We start from the raw sequence: 12,878 nt of genomic DNA on the forward strand, positions 1-12,878 counted from the left end.
CTGAGATCATGGGTTCGATCCTAAGTATTATGGGGGGATGAGGGAGGGAGAGAGAAAAGAGAGAGAGAGAGAGAGAGAGAGAGAGAGAGAGAGAGAGAATGATAATATTGAAAAGTAGGCAATTGTTAGGCTGAAGAGAGGTAGCATATGGACTTTATCCTAAAGACTTGGAACCAGTGATTGAGTTTTAGCTGGGGAGAGATAGGATTGTATTTTTTGTTACCAAAAAATCATATTCAAAGGTGTGAGGCTATAGTTTTAGTTGGTAGCATACTTCCAACTATCCACAAAGCCTTAAATTTAATTCCCAGCACGGTATAATCCAGGTGTGATATTACCTGGGATTCTAGAAGTGAGGACATAGGAGGGTCAGAAAGTCAAGATCACATTTGGCTACATAAAGTGTTCCAGGCTGGCTTGGACTGCATGAGGCTCTGTCTTACAGAAGATATGTTCATACTGTATAATTGATTAGCAAGTAATCTTAGGGTAGAGGGTCTCTTCCCTCCAAAGAGCAAGGCTAATTATCTGGGTGTGAAGTAAGAAGTTGAAGACAGCCCCTGATAGCTGCATATCTGTCCTAGAGCTCACTTTTGGGAAGGGGCCCTTGTTTCTTTGTGAGATACAGTCCTAACATGTGACCCAAAGAACACTGGGCCTCTGGCTTTGTCTTGTGGTTTTAAGAATGTTCCTGCCGGCCGTTCCCTAAACTTTAAAACAGTAAGTTAGGGGCTGGTAGGACAAGATGGTTCAGAGGGTAAAAGCGACTTCCAAGCAAACTTGACAACCTGCATTCTAGATCCAGAACCTATAATGGAAGGAAAGAACTACCTTCTAGACATTATCCTCTGACCCCCACATGTGCACTGTGGAACAGGTAATGAAATTGAGGGTGCATATTTCTAGGGAGGCATTGTGAAAAAAGTTTTTCAAGGGGAAAAAAAAAAGGCAGATTTATGTGTATAAGTGTTTTATCTCTCTCTCTGTTTGTGTGTGTGTGCGTGTGTGTGTGTGTGTGTGTGTGTGTGTGTGTGTGTGCGTGCGCGCGCGCATTACTTGTGTAATTACTTGTGTGCCTAGTACCCTGGGAATCAGAAGGAGAACTCTGACTTCCTGGAACTGGAATCACTAATGGTCATGAACTGCCGTGTGCATGCTGGGAACCAATCTTGGGTCCTGGGAAGACCCAAATGGTTCTAACCACTGAGATATCTTCCCCCCTTTGTTTCCTTCCTTCCTTCTTCCTTCCTTTCTTTAGACAGAGTCTTAGGTATCCTAGGCTAGCCTTGAATTTGCTGTGCGTCGAGATGACCCTGAACTTCTAATCTTCCTTCGTCTGCCTCACAATGCTGAGATTATAAATATGCACTACTATGTCCAATTTATGTGGCTCCAGAGATTCCCCCAGGGCATTGTAAGTACTGGGCAAGCACCCTCTGCAATTGAACCACATCTCTATCCCCATAAAACAGACTTTACAGTTGGCTTTTAGGAGCTACTTAAGCTCTAGATTTCCTTCATTGTAGCGTCTGGGATTCTATAGCTCCCCAACCCCCTTCTAAGCTAAACTGCAGATTTGCTTTAGTGTGTGTAGTTATACACCACAAGACCTTTTGTTGTATGAGGTGGGAGAACAGGTCGGATTGTCCTCAGTTCTGTGTATCCCATAGGCTAGCACACAACGGCCATTAAAATTTGCTGAGTGGGATTTAGTGGCAGAACCTTTGTCTAACATGTGGGAGATCCTGGGTTTGTTTTAAGTCCTGAAAAACAAAGAAACAAAAGTAACAACAGAGTTGTTAGATTTAAGCATGAGCAAGAGGCAGCAAAGAAGGGATAAGGTCCTAGTGCAGACAAGTAAAGGCCTGGCAGGGACACGGAATGCATGCGGGGCAGAGGGGCGTGGGTGTCTGTACAACACTTTCTTGCTAGCATCCCACCCTGTTGATCCCTATCACCTGCTATCATGTTTGAGCGCATCAGATTTCATTCAGTGGTCTGTCCAGTGTCCATGCTGCTTTGTATGGAGTTGGGACCTTAGATGGGACCACAGAACTGGGCATGAGAGTCATCCTGTCTGTTCTTCCTCTTGCACAGGGCATCATTTGATTAGAAATATATCTGCAGTGCTGAACTGGCCAAGTTACAAAGGCTGTGAGGCTAGCTAAGGAGTTTGGACTTTGTGAGGACGTGGGGGACAGTTATAGTTTTAGCAGCCTGCTTTCCTTCCTTCCTTCCTTCTTTTTCTTTTCGAGACAGAGTCTGGATGGAACTCAATGGGTAGCCCAGGTTAGCCTTCAACTCATGAACCTCCTGCCCAAACTCCTGAATATTGGGAATACAAACACGTACTGCCATAACCAGCTGTGGGCACTTTTAAATAAAGAATGAATATTAATGGTATTTGGAAAGTGTGGTATAAATTTAATTGTGTATTAATATTTATTTAAAGTAAACATGGAGAGTACATTTAGTTTTAGGAAATAGAAGTGGATGGAGTCGTTTCTAATGGACTCACAGGGCTGTTCTTCAGACAAAGCTTGAAGCAGTATAATACGTTAGACTAGATGCTGAATGTCCAGATGGAACTAAGTCACTGTGGGGATGAAATGAGATCATTGCCTAAGTTGGGGTCAACTTGAAGGTTATTGTCACCTTCTTGAATACTGGAAAGTAAGTGGGTTGAAAGCGCCACCTCAGAACTACAAAGGTTGAGGCTGAGGAGATGGCTCAGTGGACAGGAGTTGAGTGCTTGCTTGCTTTGCAAGCATGAGTGAGGACCTGAATTTGAATCCCTAGAATTCATGTAAAAAGCCATGTGTGGCTGCATGCAGCATTAACCCCAGCACTGTGGTGGGTGGAGAGACTGTCCAAAGGGAACAAGGGTTTCTCCCTGTCTTGGAACTCACCCTAGATCAGGCCGACCTCCAACGTAGAGATCCATCTGCCTCTGCCTCCAGAGCACCAGAATTAAAGGCGTGGGCTACTACCAGCAGGCTCCGAAAATTAACTGTTACAAGGAGGAGACTGAGACTCTAGAGCTGGCTTTATAAAATAAGAGATTTAGTCCACACACACCCCCTCCCCGTTAGGACCAAGAGCTGTTTCCTAAGGAAAAACTTTCCACTGAGAGTGAACTTCAGTGATAGCAACAATCTGTCTTGGTGCAGAGAGTTATTCTGTGGCTGTTACATTGTCTGTATTCCAGGAAATACCCCACACACATGCTGATACATATAAGCAAAGTTAAATTCTGTGAGTCAAAAGAAAAGAAAAAAGACATCAAACTATGAGGGGCTTTGTCAGGAAGAAGAAACGTTTCAGGAAGACATGGGAAAGGGCCAGCAAGATAGCTCAGAGGGAGAGGGACTCACTACCAACTCTAAAAACCTGAGCTGAACCCCAGAATTCACAGGACAGAAGTACAAGTTGTCTTCTGATGTTGAAAATACACCCCAAGTATTTCAAGAAAAACATGTTTGAGAGTGAATTCTAAGGTACTGGGCTAGATACATACATCTAAGTCTACATAGTAGAGACAATGCAGAAGGCTCAAACACTGTGTATGTGGAGCACGGGGCCCATTTGATTGTGAGAGAAATTCTTTTTGTAAGTTCAAGGCCAGTCTAGACTGCATAGTGACTCTGTTGGGGTGGGTGGGAGGATAGATGTCTTTCATTTGGAGTCGATAAGAATCCTTAGCGTGGAAGGCAAGGAGAGAGTTCTGGGAGCCAGAATTGAGATGGGCAAAAATTGTCATTTTTCCCCAACTCCCTAATTCTTTCCCTAACTTATTTATCTATTTATTTACTTATTTATCATCTACCTACCTACCTATCTAATAGACCTTTGGACACCAGGCCAAGTGTTCTATCACTAAGCTGCATTCTTAGCCCTTTAAAATGTTTATTTTGAAATGGAGTCTTTGACTTACTCAGGTTGGCTCTGAACTCAGTCTAGCCCAGGCAGACCTTAGCCTTTTGCTCCTCCTGCCTCAGATTCTCAAGTAGCTGGCATTACAGATCTGAGTTGCCAGGCCAGGCACCCTAATCTTCTAACCACCCATCTCCTCCTCCCCTCTTTAATGTGTGTTCCTTTGAGACAGAGTCCCATGTGGCCCAGAACTAGCCTGATAGCTTGAACTCACTCTGGAGTTGAAGCTAGCCTTTGAATTCCTGATCCCTCTGCCTCAGTCTCCAGAAGGCTAAAGAAAGTACAGATTCTAGTCAATTTACTCAGCTTTCCAAGGAGAGGTGAAGAAGCAAAGGCTGTGACTCAAAAGCCCATGCACACAGCATGTACATTTCCAGCCCATCTGGAACCCCTTTGTTCTATAAAAGCTCTTCTTGCCCCTCCCCATAGACATTTGAGACACAAAAGTTTCCTTAAAGCCAGCCGTGTAAAACTACTTCCTGGCAGCAATTTTTGTCACCTGTTTCTTCCATAGAGAAGTGATCCTGAACCTTATATTCCAGTAACAACCTGTGAGAGAATCCCTGGGTATAATAATGGCTACTCTATTGCAGCTGCCTGTATTTCCTGTTACAAGATAGCCTGTCAGGATGATCACCTGTCCTGTAAGTGTGGCTAGATAGCCCAACAGATGGGAACTAACCATACTTAACAACCACAGGAACTCCAATTCATACAAGTAACCTGAACTCATTCCAGATGGTAGTATTATATACCATATATATATATATGCTGTATACTACTGTCAGGCCCGGGAGGCTCTAGGAGGCCTGAGGCTCCTCTTGCCTAGCAGTCACCTTTACTGACTCTGGTATGGTGTACCCAGGGATTTGAGGTTGGTCCATTTTATCCAAATTGTTCAAAAGCTATCAGTGTTCCATGGAAACAACAGTCACAGCAGATTAATCAAAACTGGCCAAATGCTAGAGCCAAAAGAGACCAGCATTGGTGCAGGTACTAGATCAGGGATTCTAGAACAAGCTGAGTTCACTACAAATGAAGAAAGGTATTCCTTAAGTACTAGTGACTTTACCTCTGCTGTGATGACGCACCATGACCAAGAATAACCGAGGGTGGAAAGGGTTTATTTGGTTCACATATCCTATTCACAATCAGCTGAGGGAAGCCAAGGCAGGAACTCAAACTGGGTGGGAATCCAAGAGGTGGGAGCTGGTACCTGGACCGTGGAGGGGTGATGCTTACTGGCTTGTTCCTCATGGATTTCTCGGCCTTATTTCTTTGAGAACCTGAAACCATAAGACCAGAGGTGGTCTTGAAAGATAGAAAAATCATAAGTTGATCCCCTGAACCCTACTCTTAAAAGCAAAGACATAAAAACCTGTAAGTCAAACACTGTGTTGCCTCAGTCCCAGGAAATTAGCTGACCATTTGAACAGATGGCCCTAACTAAACAAACCTTAAGATTCATGGTGTCAGGATGCTATGGGCCCGAGATTAGCCTGGCCGCGCTTTGAACTAACAGCCCTGAGACAGTTGGTGCCAGGATGCTAAAAGTTTGAGATAAGCCTGACCCCCTTGAACTGGAGCTCATGATATATAGTGTGAAACTACTTCGAAATAGCCAATTATAAAGTGACACACCATGCATCTTAAGAATTTGAGATCAAATGTATCGATGACCTAGTGACCTGTTCCCCCTCCTTCCCCCTTCCCTAACTCCACTCTCAGCCTTCCCCCTTCCCTAACTCCACCCCCACCTGGTTTGTAGATTCACCCTTAAAAGCTGTAAACTTCTTTTGTTCTGGGCTGTGGAATCCCTCAGAATCCCTCGGGCCCCTGTGCAGGCTGGAAGGGAGGACAGCCCTGGCTAGCCAGTAAACCTCTTGCGTTTGCATCAAGATGTGTTTCTCGTGAGTGATTTGGGGTGCGTCTGCAGTTCTCCACGGATCGTGAGTTCTTTTTCTAGTGGGCCTTACAGTCTCACCCCCAAAGGCCTGAGTTCCCCTACATTAAATCACTAAGAAAATGCCCTACAGGCCTGCCTACAGCCTGGTCTTACAAAGGCATATTTTTTTTCTTTTCTTTTTAGTTTTTTGAGACAGTGTCTCTGTGTAGCCTTGGCTGTCCTATAGCTCACTCTGTAGACCAGGCTGGCCTCCAATTCACAGAGATCTACCTGTCTGTGCCTCCTGAGTGCTGAAATAAAAGATGTGTGTCACCACCACCTGCTCAGGTACATTTTTTTTTTTTCAATTGAAAAAAAAAAAAAAAAACTTCTCCTCTCAGATGACTGTAGCTTGTGGCAAGTTTGCATAAAACTAGCCAGAACACCTTGGAAGAGGGTTCACTTTCAAAACGAGACATACAGAGGGAATGGGTGGGAAACGCTTGTAAAGGAAACCATGTACTGCAGGAAAGGGTTAAAACACTAGAAAAACAATACAGGACTATATCCCTATATCCAAACTCAGAGGCGGGAAGAGCCTGCACTGGAACTCAGCAAGGATTATTAGACAGCATCACTGCAAATGGGACCTGAAGAAGCTGTGTGGGGACGGCCAGTGCTCCTCAGCACGGAAGCCAGGGCTGACACATGGACATCTCATGAAACACCTCAACTATGGGAAATAATAGGGCTTATAACTTAAGACAGGCCTGGCCTCGTGTTTCTGTCCTCGTCATAAATACGATTTAGTACATGGGAGAAGGTTGATTGCTGGGAGGAATTGAGAATGATACCGTGCGGTTACCTGATGTCCTCTATAGTAGAACTGCCCATTTGCCTCCTCAAGCTGGGATCTGGTATAACACCAAGATAATAGGCCAGATGGAGCCATTATCCAAAAGTAAGAGTTGCAGTAATTCAGGTTCTCCTGGAATTGGAGCTTTCACCCCACAGGAGGTGACTGCTGTGAACTCAGGCTGGCCCGATGAAAGGCTAGAGTTAAAGAATAACGAACTGTTTGAGGTGCACCCGACAACAGCGAAAGTGTTCCGTCAAGGTCAAACGACCTTGACACACAGAACACCTCATCCGATAAGGAGTGTGATGACACATTCGGAGGAACCTGCTGGGTCAGCATGCCTTTCTTGATCTGCTCCTCCCACCTCATACAGCACAGCGAGACTGTGTTCTGATTATTATTATTAAAATATCACATGTAAATATATTTCAGAGTTCAAAAAAAAAAAAAAAGAAAAAAGAAAAAGAAAAGAAAAAGACAGGTCCAGATCATGCTGGCTAGTAGTTTTGATAAGATCCAAGAGTTTGTTTTTTAATAGCTTTACCAGCTCTCCTGAACACTTTTGTCCTGCCTACTACTCAGGCCCTGTCTACATCAGATCCTAGGAATGAGCCTCCCTAGTCACCAGGGACCTTATAATAGTTAATAAATAATATGTACTCCCTGTGTGCACAAAACATGATGCTTGTTTAACAGGTGAGCTGTGGACATGATTGCTTGGAAAGCTGTGTCTGTAGAGGTTGACAGGTCAGGACTGCAGTAGTGAGCAGAGACTAAAGTCGTTTAGGCCCACAGGCTAATTACCTTATTTTGGGCTAGTTCTAACCTTCTGACATAGCCGTGCCTTACCCACCACGATGTCTGAACTAAAAACTTGATTTAAAATAAACCCTTTGGAATCTATTAACTTAGCAGCTCACTCTCTTCCACTTACCCAAAAGCTAAGAATGTCATGAGGCAGCATCTTAGGTCTAAATAAAAGCTTCCCTCTACTTTGCTGTAACCACCAATGTATTCACTGATGTATTTTAAACTTGCCTTGACTTTTGTGACTTTCTTTGTCCTGTAAAACTATTAAAAGTTTCATGAAACACTTTCCACGTTGTAACACAGAATCTGGGATAACCAAAATCTGTGTTCCTGGGCTACGGTCTCTCATATATGTTCAGAATAAAACTTTCATTTGAGATGAGAGCTGTTTCTTTTTATGACAAAGTAATCCGATTAAAAAAAAAAAAAAGTCAAGTCACTTCATTCTTCAGTATGTTGGCGCCCCGATATGAAGGGCACTGAGAATGTCCTTCTTAGTGGCAAAGGAACGTGATCCGTACCTTTAATTAGAGGGGCAGGATACAATTCAGAAGGAGGGAAAGGAGGCAAGAGAGGTGTCCATGAAGGACTAAATGCTACCGTGCTACTTCATCGGGCGTTTTTAAGTGTTTCAAGTTCTTTCAACACACAACACTGCACAGTAGTGGTTATTCTCCCCCTCTTGTAGAGTTTAGGTGAGAGGTATGGCGGAATATAGGCCTCAGTCAAATAACTTGGAGCAGACAAATGAATTAACTTCCAACCATTGGTTACTTGTGCAAAATGAGATTAACGAGAATATCCACCGTAAGGATATCCATTGTAAGGAGTGCTATAATAACCTTACAGAGTAGAGTGCTCTTAAGATCCCGTGGCTAGTGGGGCAGTGGTGCCACAGGCCTTTAATCTCAGCATTCAGGAGGGAGAGGCTGGTGAATCTCTGAGAGTTCGAGGTCAGCCTGGCCTACAAAGCGAGTTCCAGAAGAGCCAGCAGTCAAGGCTACAGAGAAACCCTGTCTCAAAAAACAAAAGGCCTGGTAGATAAAAAGTTCTGTTGCTGTGGCTACTGAAGTTACCAATGCAGAGTCATGCTTAACACTTTCTCTGATCGTTTTGTTACTGGGATGTAAAGTTCACGCTCGCTGCTCTAGGGGAAAAACTAGTAGTAGAAATTGTGGCAGGAAGTACACTTCCACTGAAGGCCTTCAAGAAAGGTCCTAATAAGTTTTAAGACAGCCAGGACCACCTCTAGCTGTCCAAAGCTCGGCCCAGCCACGCCCACTTCATCTCTTGCCCGCGGCCAGCGCTCTGCCCCGCCTTCCGGTTCCGCCCCTTCCGCTGGCTGGACGTCCGGTCCGCGTGCACGCTCACGGGTCCCGCCTGTGTGCAGCGAGCCAGCCAGTAAGCGCCGCGGAGATTGGGCTAGCGACCGAGGCTGAGGCCGAGTCGGAGCCCGGTAGGTAGCGGCGCGGGTGAAGGGAAGCCGCCAGCCCCGGGAGGGGGCGGGTCGGGCGGGGTGGCAGCCGCGAGCAACTGCTTTGTTTCCTCGGGTGGCCGGGGTCTGCGCGGGAGACCACCGCCGGAGCGCGGGATGCAGCGGCCGAGTTGGCGCATTGTGCGCGCCTTTTTTTTTTTTTTTTTTTTTTTTAAAGCACATATTTGTAGCTCACCCCTGGGATTAACGATCGCGTTTAATCATCATCCTGATAACAAACCTGCGAAACCAAGTGTTATTTTCCCCCCAAATATATCTATCCCCATCAAAGTATAGCCCTGGGAACGGAGGAACGAAAACGTTTACACCTGGAAAGGGATGGAAAATCTGAGATTCCGGCCAAAGCCTCTGTGCTTTAGAGCTCTGTGGTCGGACTCAGTTTTGATTTTTGAATCCAACCTCTGCCTTGTGCAATCGTGTGACCGTCCTCACCTTTGCCACACTTAGTTTGCTCATCTGAAAAATGGGGATGCAGCCTAACTCAAGGTGGTAGTAGATGCTGTTTAGTATTTACCATCTGATTTTCAGACGTAGTTATTCATGGCTTCCTTCCCCAGGGAAGCTAGACTAGTTGGTCGAATGAAGTCTTTTAGTTTAGTTTAGGTCTGTGGGTGGCATGAGTCTCCCACTCATCCACTAGTAAAGGCTCCCACAGAAGGATCCAGGCCAGCGTGGCTACATAATGCAAGACCTCTGGCCCCAGAGGAAGGAAGCATAGGCCTATAGCATCTCAGGTATTAACTTACACAGTTTTCACCATTATTGTTATCACCCTAAATCCCATTGTGTTTCAGTTTTAAAGGTGATGCGTTTGAATGTTTTACATTTTGGGTTCTGTTTGGGTTTGTGTATGTTTTAACCCACAGCTTGGTAAACTGGGAGCCGACCCCATATGGAGTCAGGTTAACTGAACGGGAAAGCTGCTAACAATATGGCAACCGTGAAACGTTTATGATCGGGCAACAACCAAAAATGAATTCGGAATCCAGCACCAAGTAGTAACTCCAAGGTGTTTCTGGCTGCGTTTGTTAGAATTCCGTCCTTGACCTAGCCGCAGCCTTGGTTCCCAGCACAGAGTGTGCACTTGGCTTGTACACCACAGAGCCTGCTGTGTCCACAGAAACAGTGATTTACTTACAGCAGACAGGCTTTTGTTATTTCATCATTCCTCAGCATCTATTAAATACATATATCTTTGAACAGTTTTATCTTGCCAGGCAAGATGACACACCTTTAATCCCAGCACTTGGGAGGCAGAGGCAGGTGGATTTCTTACAGGCCAGCCAGGACTACATAGGAGACCTGTCTCAAGAAGGAAGAGAGGATTTTTTTTTTTTTTTTTTTAATTTATTTTGGTGATTTGTTTTGTAACAGGATTTCATGCTGCCTAGGCTGGCTTTGAACTCATGTTGTAGCCAGGACTAGTCTGAGCCTTCGGCTTCCACCTCCTGATCCTATTTATTCATTTTGAGTTAGGGTCATCCTGGCTTCTAGCAACTAGCAGTGTAGTAGCCGAGGATGAAGTCCTGGTCCTTCGTCTTCCATCCCTAAAGCGCTGATGGGTTCAGTCACATTCATGACACTTACCGTGTTAGTGTAGGCCAAGAGGAAAGCCCTTTAACATAATAATCTCAACCATTACCTCTATATATGTACGTGTGAATATCAGCTTTCTAAAGTAAGCCAAGGGTTGTGCTCCTAGTCTGTAGTCCCAGCGCTTGGGAGAGAGAGGTCAAAGGAACAGTTCAGGAGGACTCTCGGATAGGTAGTCAGTTGGTGGACAGAGTGGCTACATGAGACCCTGCCTAAAAACCAAACAAGGAATTTGCTTTGTTTTTGAAGTACTATGGATTGAACCCAGAACCTAACCCTGAACAAGCATACTCAGTCTCTGAGCCACATATTCCCAGTTCAAGAGTGTGTGTGGGGTTGGTTTGTTTGTTTTTTTAATGTTTTCCCTTCGTGTTTGTGCACTCTAGTACTTGGTACCCTGGGCGTCAGAAGAGGGTTGGAGAAGAGGGGAGGGTCAGATCCCTTGGAACTGGAGTTATGGATGATTGTGAACCACCATGTGGATGCTGAAATTTAAACCCAGGTCCTCTGACAGCACAGCCAGTGCTCTTAACCACTGGATCATCTCTTGGCCATTGAGCAATTTAAAAAAAAAAAAACCAAAAACTTTTAATTAAATATATTTTGAAGGAAAATAAAATTTTGGAGTAAGATCTGTTCATTGTTAGGCCAGGCTTGACATACATCACTGCAGAGGTAGGATCTTTGTGAATTGGAGGCTAGCCTTGTCTACAGAGCAAGTTCCAAGGCAGCTAGGGCTACATAGACAAACTGGGGTGTGTGTTGGTGTGTGTGTGTGTGTGTGTGTGTGTGTGTGTGTGTGTAGGTGTAGGATTTGTCACTGTTAGTAGAGTCTTTGCGTATTAAACTATTAAATTTCTTATTTAATTGGAAAAAACCTAAGAGCTGAATACAGTAGGTGCCCTGTTACCTCTCTGCTGTTACATCTTGACTGGTTGGGAGAGGAGCTCATACAGCCCAGGCCTGTGTGAGGATTCTCTTACCTCATCCTCCCTAGCGCTGGGATTACCCAAGAGGCACCATGCCCGGCTGGCTACCTGTTTGTATTAAAATGGCAGAAATAGCTGAAGGGGGAAGTACGGGATGGAATTTGTAAATGTTTTGATCAAAAGCACGTTGGAAATGACTACTGACCAACAGGAGCAGCACATTCCCAGGCTTCAGGGCAGCCCAAGACCTGTGGTTCAGTTAAGACCTGGGGTTCCTTTATGTAAGATACGGTTATAAAGGAAACAGTTGCAAGCCATCACTGCTTTGTCCTACTTAGAAGGTCACATAAGGGGAAACTGTTATCTTAAAAGTTGATGTATTTTGCACAAATGAAGGTTTAAAGTGAAAAGTGGTTGCTCTTGTGTCTGTACAGATGGTTAGGAGCAGTTAACTCATGGGCAAAGTGTAGAGTTTCTAGCAAAAGTTGAGGCTGGAGGCAGTGAGCAAGTGAATCACTCGTAGGCACTGTAGCTAAAAAGTATCTCCATGTCCTAGCAAGGGCATTCAAGCTATGCCTTTAATGTCATTTGTTTACAAACCTCTGCAAAGCCCCCACTGGTTAGAAAGCTTGTTACTGTTGTAGACTTAAGGTAACTCTTGGGTGAAGTTTAAGCCGAAAGATGAAGCTGTGGTTTTGCCTGAGCAGATATCTAATTTTGTTGCTGTTTCATTATGATTTTAAACTTACTTGTAGGATATTGTCAAAGAACTCAAGGATTTAAACATGTCTCCTCTGGAAAGAAATTGTGACATCTAGTGTTACAAGGTAAAATGGAAAGTTTTACTTTAAAAGTTAACGTGTGGGGTCTGGAGATGGCTCACTGGTTAAGAGCACTAACTGCTCTTCCATAGGTCCTGAGTTCAATTCCCAGCAACCACATGGTGGCTCACAACCATCTCTAATTAGATATGATTCTGGTGTAGCTGACAATGCCCTCGTCTGGTGTGTCTGAAGACTGCTGCACTCATATACATAAAATAAATCTTTTTTTTTTTTTAAAGTCAACTTGTAGAAGAGAGTGACAGTAAACAATAAAATGTTTATTTAAAAATCTTTATAGCTACAGATGACTTTAAATTAAATAGTCTTCCTGAATTTTTTTTTTTTTTTTTTTTTTTTTTTTTTTTTTTTGGTTTTTCGAGACAGGGTTTCTCTGTGTAGTCCTGGCTGTCCTGGAACTCACTCTGTAGACCAAGCTGGCCTCAAACTCAGAAATCCGACTGCCTCTGCCTCCCAAGTGCTGGGATTAAAGGCGTGCGCCACCACTGCCTGGCTGTCTTCCTGAATATTTAATTTTATGAGTTATTGGTCA

The 12,878-nt window shown here is 44.4% G+C and overlaps 1 protein-coding gene across 3 annotated transcripts in view; it reads left to right on the top strand.

The window, feature by feature from the left end:
* Dcakd (dephospho-CoA kinase domain containing) overlaps positions 1 to 12,878 on the top strand; it is a 36,385-nt gene that overhangs the window by 4,397 nt on the left and 19,110 nt on the right. Inside the window, exons 1-2 of one of the 3 annotated variants that reach the window (XM_076935705.1) lie at positions 8,860 to 8,943; positions 12,260 to 12,331. The exons of 1 other annotated variant lie outside the window; for it this stretch is intronic. The gene's annotated coding sequence lies outside the window, so the exon portion shown is untranslated. Of the gene's footprint in view, positions 1 to 8,810; positions 8,944 to 12,259; positions 12,332 to 12,878 lie in introns of those variants that run through there. One more of the 3 variants, XM_034507078.2, reaches the window with a different exon arrangement.

The sequence above is a fragment of the Arvicanthis niloticus genome, chromosome 6, assembly GCF_011762505.2.
Source record: "Arvicanthis niloticus isolate mArvNil1 chromosome 6, mArvNil1.pat.X, whole genome shotgun sequence".
In the NCBI taxonomy this organism is placed as follows: Eukaryota; Metazoa; Chordata; class Mammalia; order Rodentia; family Muridae; genus Arvicanthis; species Arvicanthis niloticus.